Raw genomic sequence first — 12664 nt, forward strand, 5'->3', positions numbered from 1 at the left:
TTAAGAAATAATAAGATGGTATCGTTGCCAAGGATGATGAAGCAGGGAGGTCAGTGTGGTTACAGAGGAATGAGCAATGGGAACTGTGAGCAGAGACAGGGCAGCAAGGTAGGTGGGAATCACATCTTAGGGGGATTTATAGGCCATTGGAAGGACTTGGGTTTTTACTCTGTGTAAGAAGAGACACCATGGGGAGTTTCGAGGAGAGGAATGCTGTTGTCTAAATTATCTGACTGTTGTGTAGAGAATAGACTGTAGGGGAGACAAGGGAGGAAGCAAGTCAGACAGGAAGAAGCTAGAGCTGTGATCCAGGCCAGGGATTATGGTGGTGTGGACTAGGGGGTAGCTGGAGGTAATGAGACGTGGTTGAGTTATAAATACATTTTGGAGATAGAACTGACAGGATTTGTTGATGAAGTATGTGGAATATGAGGGGAAAAAAGTGGCTTCAAGGATGACTCCACGATTTCTGACCTGAACAAAAGAAAGAATGGAGTTGCTGCTTACTGAAAGAGGGAAGACTGGGGGAACACATTTGAGGGAGAAAATGAAGAGTTCTCTTTTGGACAGGCTAAGATTCAAGTGGAGGTGTCAGCTAAGTCGATGGATGTCTCATCTGATAATCACTGTCATTTGTTAAGTGGCGTCTTTAATTACCTGCCAGGCACTAGGGTAAGAACATTATACATGTTACCTCATCTAAATTCTCATAATAACCCTCCAAGATAGGTACTGTTATCATTTGCAGATGGTGAGACTGAAGCCCAGGGAGACTGTGGCAAAGGCCACGTAGCTATTATTTAGTGCGCATGGTCCTTCTTGAAGCCAAAGCCCCACTCTTGCATACAATGTCACTCACTACACAGCCACTAGAGGAGGCGGCTGGGTGTCAGAAAAATTGAGCTGAGTTCATGCTCCCATAAGGAGTTTGCTGTATGGCTTATATCCATTGCCTCAACCTGTTTCTGTATCCATTGCCTCAAACTCTTTCTGTCTTAATTCTCATGGATACCTTGAAGGTTATTGAATTCAGGTCAGAAATATCATTTACTATTTAAGAGCAGAAAGATGCTAATGATATATGCTTACAATATATTTTACTTCTGATGATTACAAGTAATTTTCAGCACCAAATACTGTAATTCAAGGAAGCAGTAAGAACTGTCATGTAATGAAATTATTGTTTCCCAAGGAAATAAGGTTGGATGCTGATCTATGTCGATTATTGTCTTCTTTTATAGCTGAATTAGGCATTTGGCCACGAATTTTCGTTTCTAGCATAACCTAATCGAAAACCAGCTTATTTGTGACGCTACCGAGCAAGTGAAGTTTTTCAATCTATATTTCACGATAGCCTTTAGATGAACAAGCAGAAGTATTATCATGATGTTCTCATTTGCATAAGCATCTTCTTGACAGGTCATCAGATATCTTTATCGTTCTTGGGTACATTTCATGGGCTGCTGAAAGCATTTCATGATCTCTAGCAATTCATCTTTTTACCTAGTTTAATGGCCCTTGTTACACATCAGGAGAATGATGGAGTGAAAAGGCAATGTGTCCAGGGCCTGCCTGCCTAAGAATGTGGAGAAAATTACATTGGGGAATAAATTATATTAACTCCTTCTCATCATTCAGTTACCTTTTGTAAACTTCATCTCACTATGCTAAACAATCCTGGATGGCCTAGGAAAAATGTCGTGCACCTTCTCACCAACAGGTTCAGATTCCTTGTTCATCGTCAAGATAATAGAGACCAATTATATTATCTCATGAGATTATCTGCATCTAAATTAACAGACTGCTCTGCACTAGTGAACAGGGTGAATGTATTCATTTAGGTTGGGGTTGGGTGGGGTTCTTACCTTTATAACTCTTGTTTTTTTAAAATGATTTTGGAGATAAAGCAAATAAAAAATCATTATCTTGATGGAGTAGTTTTAAATAAACATTTGAAGGAATTATCTTTTTATTGTTTCATTCTTGGCCTCCATTCAACAATAATGATGGTGGTAGTGATGGCGATGACTGTTGACTGCCTGGGGGTGTAAGAGCCTTACCTGCGGCTGGTCTGTGACAGAGCAGGGACCCAAACCCAGTATTGCATAATTTTCTGTGGATATTGTCATCCCCAATTTCCCGATTAGAAACTGAGACTTAAATTCTAGTCCGAGATTCTTCACTTGATTATGTGCCCCTTAGCATAATCCTAGTTCAATTTTAAGAGTTACTCTGAAGGAAAACTTTTTCACAGAACTAATGACTCCTCTGCTTTCAGAGGGAAGTGCAGTGTGCTCTTACCCTTGCTTAAACTTATAGTTAGTTGGACAAGCAGGAGAAAAACTTGGGTGGCTGTGTGACTATGGAAAGAGTGGAAGAAGGATTCAGGGCAGCCCATGTTTGGGTCCTCTTTGTGCAACTTATATAGCTGAGTTTCGGTTCCTTTGTATGTGAAATGTGATAATAACAATTAATTTACATTTTGTCGTGAGAATTAGGTTATGCATGTACTGTGTTCTATTCATAAGGGCTCAATAAGTGGTGGTTATTCTTTTTTTTTTTTTTCGAGATGGAGTCTCGCTCTGTCGCTCAGGCTGGAGTGCAGTGGCACATCTTGGCTCACTGCAAGCTCCGCCTCCTGGGTTCACACCATTCTCTTGCCTCAGCCTCCTGAGTAGCTGGGACTAGAGGTGCTCACCACCACACCCAGCTAATTTTTCATATTTTTTTTTTTAGTAGAGACGGGGTTTCACTGTGTTAGCCAGGATGGTCTGGCTCTCCTGACCTTATGATCTGCCCACCTTGGCCTCCGAAAGTGCTGAATATTCCACTTTCAAAGAAAAGAAAATCTCTCACCAACTGTCAGAATACAATAAATCCAAAAGATCCAAAATATTTTAGAACAAGAATTGGGGAAAAATATTAAAAGCCATTACTTTTATTTAAATATTTTAAGTAACAATTAGTTCTGACTCTAAATTACTACATAAAACACAAAGAAAAATAGAAAAAAAGTAAATTATCCATGATCCTTCAATCTGTTGTTAAGTAATATTAGTATCTATTTCCTTTCTCTTCTTTCTCTTTTCAATATTTCATATAAGCATATCCACACACATAAAAAACAAAATTTGGATCATATTTTGTACAAATCTTTATACTGCTGCTCTACATTATATTGCAAACATTTCCTTTATCATTAAATAGTCTCCAAACTCTTAAGTTTTACTGGCTGTGGAGGATACTAGCTGTCGTATGTCCTATAATTTATTTAACCATTCTCTTCTTGTTGGAAATTTAGGTCATTTAAAATTTTTCATTACTATAAATAATATTTTAGTGAACATCCTAATGCATACATATTTATATGAATCTCTGATTACTTTCTTAGAATTACTTTTTAGGTGTCAAAATGTGAATAATTTTTAAAAATTATAGTTTTAAGAAGAAAGGCCATCATAGATGCATAATATACCAGCCACACTGAATTTCTCACCTCTTGGAACACAGTAACTGGTCTGGACTCTCGGTAGCAGAAGTTTTATCTTATTCATTTTCCTACCCCTTTTGTGTTCCATGATATCTGCCCTATTAAGGTCAACTTGTTTGTTGAATGAATGAATAAATGAATACATGTATGCTTTGAACAGAAGTTAATTGAGTCTAGACCTGTTTCAGATAGAAATGTGCTGGAATTAGCTCTTTCTAAGTACCATATATATCTAAGAACTCTTGAAAACAAATTCATAAGCTTATATAATGGACCATTATGATAGTTCTTATTCCTAAGGATTCTTTTATTTTTATTTTCTATTTTTGAATATCCTAATATGCTTATCTGGGACTAGGTTGAATAAATAATTTGAGAGTTCTTTTTCTCCATTATTTTCCCACTTTGCTGGAAGTGGAACATTTGGGGGACATTTCTGTATATCTTATAGTTTAAGGAGATTACGGTAAAGGAACAAACATCACGTGCTTGCTCTTTTGGAAGGGAATTTAAAGGTCATTAAAGATAATTTCATGCTTGAATGCCCTTACCAAGGGGGTAAGCAGCTTTCAATACCTCCAGTAATAAGAAACTCACTATCTCCTGAAGCCAATCAATTCATATTTGGACAGTTATTTTGTTAGTGAGTTGTGCCAGGACTGAATTCTTCCTAGTTTCTGCACCGCCTCTTGGCTCACACTTAGCTCCTGTGCCAAGTCCTCTGCCATTTCCTCTTGCCTAGGCCCAGCCAGCTGTCTCTGGTCTTTGGCCTCTGGCCCTTGATCAGCACAAGGCTCCTGTCTATATAGGAAGGGGGTTCGATGTACAGGAATCTGGGATTCAAACCCAGGATTATTTGGTTAAAGCCAGGCCCTTTAAAAAATTATTGTTGGAAAATATACATATTTATCATGTTAAATATTGATAAGTGTGCAATTCATCAGCATTAAGTATATTCACAATATTGTATAACCATCACCACTATCTATTCCCAAAACATTTTCATCATTGCCAACATAAACTTTGTACTCATTAAATAATAACTCCCCATTCCTTCTCCCCCCAGACCCTGGTAACGTCTATTTCACTTTCCATCTATGAATTTGCCTGCTCTATGTACCTCATATAGTTAAATAACACAATATTTGTTCTTCTGTGTCTGAAGCCAAACTCTTTTTTACTACACCCTACCTTCATAGCATCGCTTTCTATCACTAATGCAATTTGTCTACTTAACCTTTTTAAAGTCATTTGAGTACAAGAACTGTCACACTTTTACAAAGATCTCAAAGACTTGGACTACATGTCATTTGATCCAACAGAAGGCAAGGTAGGAGAAACAATGCACTTTTTTTTGGACGGAGTTTTGCTCTTGTTGCCCAGGCTGGAGTACAATGGCACGATCTTGGCTTACTGCAGACTCTGCGATTCTCTTGCCTCAGCCTCCTAAGTAGCTGGGATTACAGGCATGCGCTGCCACACCCAACTAATTTTGTATTTTTAATAGAGACAAGGTTTCTCCATGTTGGTCAGGCTGGCTCAAATTCCCGACCTCAGGTAATCCATCTGCCTTGGCCTCCCGAAACAATGCATTTCTTTGTTTTGAACTATATACTCCTTTTAAGGCAGCTTTTTCTTCCTGTTGTTCCAGATTTCTTTTTATGAAAATATGAAGAGTGGAGAATGTGGCCCTCCCCTCCCAATAGCAGTTATTCTAGTTTTTATTCCTCTTTTTAAAAGAAATATCTCTATTATTTCTCCAACAAATTTGATAGAAACTTTTAGTTTAGAAACAATTACTATTTGCGATCTATTTTTTTATCATGAAATTTCAAACCTTCCCACTAATATCAACTCCATAATCTTTCCTGGTGTTACAATTAAGCTCCAAGGCTTAAATAAATCTGCATACATTTCCATTCATCCTTCCTCTTTCCTCTTTTTGAAAATCAGATCTACATTTGTCCAACTCTTCCAGCACTCCCACAGGTTGACAACAGTTTAGCATTCTTATTTGTAAATTTTCTCAGCATGCTGGATTGTTATTTTATAGAATCTCACTGTTCACTTTAAATCTCTTTACTAATCTTCAGCTTCCTTTTTCTGTAACCATATTTAGTCTACTATTTTAAGTCTGAAAATCACTATTCTTGGAAAAGAAGTAATTATGAAAGTAATAGGGGAGCAGTTCTCCTTTCACTTTGTTATTCCAGCAACATGATGTCATTGGTGCCAAACATCTGGCTTATTTCTCCCTTGTATTCCTTTTGTTCGTAACATAACCATGAGAATGCTTCTTGTTGTTTTTATGAATTATAGGTCTTAATCTATCTGTCTCTATTTTTGGAAAGACCCAAAACTCTCTTGCATTTGTCCTTGAGGAGCCCTTCTTTCTTTTTTTTAATCCTAGCACTTTGAAATCAGCAGTCATGATAGAACTATGTAGGAAACTCCATCCTTTCTTCCTTGGTGGAATCACCATCTGTGACTATACAGACAAAATTGTCCATAGTCTGTGGACAGATGGAGGCTATTTGACTCTCATTCAGAAGGCTCTTCCCACAGAGTCATGATTCTGTTTCTGCTGAGGCTTTTGATATCTGCCTTCTTGAAGTCCAGGCTTTCTTGTCATATTTTCAGTGACTCTCTATCTAGCTATAAGAAATGTCAGGGTAAATGTCTTTTATCTATTGCTGTTGGAATGGAGTTGGACAATTAACCAAAAGACAGTTAAAGTAGCAAATCATTAAAAGATACACATATCTTGAATCTTTTAACTTAAAATATATTAATGAAACAAATATATTCACTTGCTACTCTTTGACATAGGGCTAAGGTCTTTTTTTAAAGATTGCTTGTAGTCCCACATTGTCATTTTTGCATCATCTATAATTTTCAGTCTTAATTTCTTTTAAGTTGGGCAAGACCTTGTAAGGAAATCTGATGACAGAATCCATCTAGATCTGTATTTATAGTTGTTTTACCTACGTGTAATTTAACAGTAATTATTTTTAGAAACTCTTTATCAAAACTTTCTAAAGCATATTTTACAAACAGAGTGAAAAGCCTTGGATGAGTAGAGGGTGGTTAAGAGGGTTTCTGCCATGTTCTGTCATGACATCGTTGATTTCAACCAAGGTTCGTTATTTCACTTCACTAGCTGGTATCTCTCCAAGTAGCAGTTCCCCTGGTTACTTCCTCTCTCTATAAAGAAAAATTCAGTACAGGCAGTAACTTGCCAGACTTTCTGCTTTTAGTTTAGAGTCTCCAATCAAACGTAGTGGAAGTTTCCCATCATAACTGTTTCATGCCTCTATGCCAGCATTGTAAACTAAATTAGGAACATATCTCTTATTTCTTCCATTTGGACAGACAAGTTTGTTAATATCTATTTCATTAATATTATGATTTCTTTTCCTCTTATTTAATTCTTTTTCAAATGCCTCTGCATCCTCATTACCAACTAGGTGCATGGATTTTCACACAGGTGAGGGGCATTTGTTTACCTCGTTTCCTTACAGATATTTCTCTGGAATACTACTAAATCCTAGTAATTATTATGAGATTGTATTTACCACCTTATTCTCAAGTTCCCATGCTCTGGCCTGGACCTATAGAGCTATAAGACCCTTGAGAGTATTACTTTGGGAACGTTTTCCAGTTGTTTTCCTGCAGGAATCTCATGGCTCCTCTCCCACTATTCTTTTCCCCATGACATTACTGCAGGCCTTTATGGTAACTGATTTCATGGTTTTATGTAAGTATTGCTCTCTTTACTCTCCTATACTAAGTTTAGAGACAGCTTAATAGTCTCCAAGACATTCTTGTCCTCATGCCATGTACTCCAACCCTACCCAAATTCCATTCCTGCATTACCTAAAGGCCACCAAACAGAAAATATCCTATTCACCACGTACCTCTTCATAGTTAGCTGTTCACTTTCCCAATATTCTCTCTTTTTCAAAGTCCTAACTATTGAGAGGAAGAAGCTATAACAACCCCACCTGTGTGCCTGGGTCTTCTAGTCTTCAGCTGTGACTTCTTAGATGCCAATGCTGTTTGTCTGTCTTCTAGCAGTGTGGTCATTCCCATAAAGACCCAAGTATGGAATTATGGATTAGTGGGCTTAGTATGTCTCAGCAGACTGTTATAATCTAGAACTAGTCACCAGAAAGATAGACAGCAAGCTTGACTGACCATATCTTATCTGCATAGAGCCTTTCATTATCACCAATAAGGAATAGTGACCATCATCCACCCTCTACCCTTCTACTAGTAAAAGGGTTTCCTTTTCCTCCATGTACACAAAGACAGCAATCAGCAACATTCGTAGAGGTAACTGTATAGCTGTTGCTGTACAATGTGTCAGGGACAAATGTAGTGTATGATTTTTCCACGTTTTTTTGCCAGATCACCTTATCCATCTCACCCTGTTTTTGTGATAAGCTTAAAATCCTGAGCTTTATTTTTTCCCTTTGGGTTGTATTCTTCCATAGTGAACTATATACTCTTATATCACCTCAGTGTCTAGTGTAGTGTGTTAGAAAACTAAGAACTTAATAAAGATTTTTAAGTTAATTCACATAAGCTAAAATTCCACTTATATGAGCAAAGATTTTGGGAGTAATTTTTAAAAATATTATTTTTTATTATTATTTGCTTCTCTTTGATAGCCTTGGTACTAAGATTTTTGGGGGTCATTTTTGAACAATAATTTGCAGTTGCTGAGTTATTAGTCTATGACTTGATACACTGCATTTCCTTAGCAAGTTGCATATACTCAAGCAGCAAGATATGTGGTCAGCTTCTAAATAGTATGGTTGTTGTTGTTGTTGTTTTTCTGTGTCATTCAGCATTAACATTATCCTCTGAACCCCAAATACAATCTCTTTGCCTCTATCAGGAAAATAGAAATTCTTCTCTAAGAAATGGCTTTGGTGCATTGGGAGACTAGAGTTGCAGTGATCGGGTGCCTATATTAATCCCAAAGAGTCATCATTTGAAAAATTGAATTTAAGTCTGAAATAAAACATCCATAAGATTGAAATGTAATCTCTTTACTTTCTCAGGCTAAACCCCTGTTTTTCCATTTGTTGGTCAATGCAGGCTTCCCGTGGAACTCATTCTGATCAAATTTTGTAACTGAGAATATTAGCCTTGCTAGTTTCAGAAGGGTTCTTCACAGACATCTAAATCAAAGTATCTTGACTCCAGGTCAAGGAATTGGAAGGAGCAGAATTTTATGTCTACTATGTTTTTCTTTCTGGTATCCAAAGCTTTCAGCAGATTGTTAAAGGGGTTTATGACCCAAACGTAATCATTTTTATAGACATCTTAGATTATAAGAAGAGATATCACTTTCCAAAACAGCAAAATGCTAAGCTCTCATTCCCCCACTGATGTTCTTCTGTTTTTCTCTTTGTCTATTACTTTTTCCTCTTCTTGGAAAGAATAATTGAGGATTTTTCTGAAACATCCTGATTTTCGAGTCACATGGAGGTGCCTTTTCTCATATTCGATGTGAGAAACCACAGGGCTGGCTGCGTTGTCAGTGCAGACTTACAAGGTGAGTGTGAGAGTGCTCCTATCAGCCACTGCCTCAGAGCTGAATGTGGCCGGTTAGGTAGGCACATCAGCAGGCAGCGTCCAGGAGGAACCTGATTCTTTTTTTTTTTTTTTTGAGACGGAGTCTCGCTCTGTCACCCAGGCTGGAGTGCAGTGGCGTGATCTGGGCTCACTGCAAGCTCCGCCTCCCGGGTTTACGCCATTCTCTTGTCTCAGCCTCCCGAGTAGCTGGGACTACAAGCGCCCGCCACCTCGCCCGGCTAGTTTTTTTGTATTTTTAGTAGAGACGGGGCTTTACCGTGTTAGCCAGGATGGTCTCAATCTCCTGACCTCGTGATCTGCCCACCTTGGCCTCCCAAAGTGCTGGGATTATAGGCATGAGCCACCGCGCCCAGCTGGCTTCTGTCAGTTTCATCTGTGTTCTTCTTACTATACTAGAGATGTGGTCCAAAGCGGTTTTTGTATTTTATAACCCACAAATTGTATCTCTTTTAAATTGACAACAACTAAATGGACTAAAAAAAGTATAACTTTAATGCACACAGGAAGTAGAAAGATACAGTACTTACCAAGTTCTTTTTCTGATAGTTTATTATTGTGTTTCTTGGTCTGTATAACTTTCATTATGACCTATCAGCTCCCTGAGAAATTATTCTGCAGATCAATAATTTGTGTGTATTTGAGTAAATGATAACTCAAAGACTTCAGTAAACTTTAAATTGTCTACTTAATTTGTTTTTTAAAAAACTGTAGGCACAATTATGATACTATGCATTGTCTTAAGGTAGTTTCTGTTATTGGGCTATTAGCTATGGGAGGTTGAGTCAAGATTAGTCAGAGAGCCGCAGAATGAGTGGTTGAAAAACTTATTACAAGTTAGGGCAAATATGGTCTCCTCTGTCTCTGAGCAGCTCATCTGTTACTGAACCCCGGCTGTAGCTGCATCTCTGAGAATATTGCAGAAACATGACCACAGACATCAATCTGTGTTATTACTTGGCATGGGACACAGGGAAACACTTCTCATTGGCATTTACTAAACAAAGTAAAACAACTGTCATTGTAAGATACATATGTTATGCTCCTCCATCTCACGCCCCCAGGGATCTAAATTCAGGAGATCTAGGGGATCTTTCCCACTTTTTTTTTTTTTTTTTTTTTTTGAGACAGGGTCTTGCTTTGTATAAGGCCAGGCTGGAGTGCAGTGGTGCGATCTCGGCTAACTGCAGCCTTGACTCCCCAGGCTCAAGTGACCTTCCCACCTGAGCCTCCTGAGCAGCTGGGACTACCGGCAGGTGCCACCATGCCCGGCTAGTTTTTGTATTTTTTGTAGAGACTGGGTTTTGCCATGTGACTCAGGCTGGTCTCAAATTCATGAGCTCGAGCGATCTACCTGCCTCGGCCTCCTAAAGTGCTGGGATGACAGGTATGAACCACTGCGCCCAGCTCTCCCACATTCTTTAAATGAAAGTGTTGACATTTTAGGTGTTTAACTTTCCTAATTTAGAATAAGACATAGAGTTGAGAGGGAAAGGATTGCCAAATAGCTTCAATTGCTTTAGTTTACTTTCCTTAATTTCTTCTCTCTTCAAACTCTTCTCCTTTCTTTTTCCTCCTTCCATTTGTTAAAACTGTAAGTACTTTGGGTACTGTCCTAAGTGATGTTCAGAGTTAATACAATGTATATCAAATTTTCCCATAATGTGAACTGGAAAATAATTGGAATATAAGGAAGGATAGACTGATGTGTGTCCGGATGCCTCCTCTGTTGTCCCTGTTTGCGGCACATTGCCCCCTTAACCCGCTGGGAGATGTAGGGAGTCAACCTGTTCAACACGTCTCAAGCAGATCGAGTGATGAAAAGTTGATGATTTCACCATACCTTTCCCGCTAAGAAATAGAATGGTCCTCCTCAGATTTTTGCAGCGGTTATCTATTTCATCTATTAACTGAGAATGCAGAGTGTGCCTGAGCATTTTTACTCACAGAACTAATGAGAAAAGTTAAAAAAAAATTTATTATGCAAGCGGTTTGCTTGACTTTCTTGCAAAGTGCTCATAGGAAGTTAATAGGAATTGTATTATTATCAGAAGGTTTTAAGACAACACTAGTTTTCCCCCAGCCCACTACCAAAATACATTGTGGTATACTAATTTACACAAATTAGGGTACTATATACTTGTTACTATGCTTTCATCAGAAAAGCATTTAAAATCAACACATCGTAGATTGTTTTCTTTCCTATATTTTAAAGTCACTCAAAGCTGAGTGGTATGGGAGAAGTCTGTGGTATTATACAATTTGAGGAATTAAAAAAGTTCCACATTACTGCCAGGCCTGCTAAAGTAATTTGAAGGAATTTATTTACTATCATGCTTCCTTGCTACCATTTGCAATCACTGATTTGTTAAAACTAGATGTTTTGAAGTGGAAGTGGAGATTGTATTTAGCCTCTAAGGTCCAGCCACGGTTCTGCTGGTGCCGGCAATCTAGAGGCTTTGGCTCCTGAGGTCTCTTGTCAACATGGTCTCTGGGAAGCTAGTCACCCACAGTGTCCTTTTTCAGGGCACAGGATGTCTGGCCAGAATCCCCACTTAGCCCAGACCTGACCCCTTCACCTATTCCCTCTTATTCTGTATCTGGAGACTTTGCCTCTTCACTGGTTTTGTCTCATCCCAGAAATAGTCTAAAGTCTTTCAGATTCAAAATCACCATCTGCTTATTGGATATTTTCTCCTGAAGATATTCTGAGACACACCTGGAACCAGATATTTGTCACTGAAAATTTTAATTTATTCCACATTTTCCAAATGCCATAATGGAGCATGGAGATACAGAGATGAATAGGATTTATCCCTACCCACCAGAGGTATGCAATCTAGTATGGGACACAGAGCTCTAAGTATGGAATAATGATAGCAGCTAGCATCTATAGAGCCCTGACCTTGGTAGGTACAGTGGTAAGCCCTTGACATAACTTACTCATGTAATCCTAGCCAGTTCTGTAGGTATCAGTATCTCCATTTCCTAAATGAGGAAAGCAAAGCACAGGAAAGTTAAATAACTTGCCTACAGTTTTTCTGGTGACAAGTGGCAAAGCAGAGACTTAAAACCAGGCAATCCAGGGGCTTTAAGTGATTCTTACATATTATGTGATAAATGCATTTAAAATGTGTCCGGAATGGGCTTTGTGAATTCCAGAAAGGGAACTAAAATTCTATCTAAAAAGAGGATGCTTCTCAGAGGGAGTAATGTTTGACTTGAGACCTGCAGAAGGAAAAAGGAAGGAACTTGCAGAGGAACCTTGGTGACAAGGAGCATGCTGTATTGTGGGGACAGTAGGAATAGGGGAGAAGCCTTGGCCTCGTCACTTTCTGCCTTTTTGGTTTATGCAGTTGTCTCTGCCTAAGATTTTTTTCTACCTTTGTTTCTGCCTCCAGTTACTCCCCCTGGAAGTGTCACTCTCTTAAACTCAGAGAGCCTTGTTTATGGCACTGATGTGGTGCCCAGTGCATTCTACTTTGTACTAAATATGCTGTATCTCACCTTTGTGTCAGTACCAAACTGTGTTCTTTGTAATTCTGCAGCTTCTAGTACATTTGTGCGTAG

The 12664-nt window shown here is 38.5% G+C and overlaps 1 protein-coding gene across 1 annotated transcript in view; it reads left to right on the top strand.

Annotated features, from left to right (window-relative positions):
• LOC105534568 (protein Niban-like) overlaps nucleotides 1–12664 on the top strand; it is a 145343-nt gene that overhangs the window by 78376 nt on the left and 54303 nt on the right. The window lies entirely within an intron of this gene.

Source organism: Mandrillus leucophaeus, unplaced genomic scaffold (assembly GCF_000951045.1).
Source record: "Mandrillus leucophaeus isolate KB7577 unplaced genomic scaffold, Mleu.le_1.0 Scaffold1000, whole genome shotgun sequence".
Lineage (NCBI taxonomy): Eukaryota > Metazoa > Chordata > Mammalia > Primates > Cercopithecidae > Mandrillus > Mandrillus leucophaeus.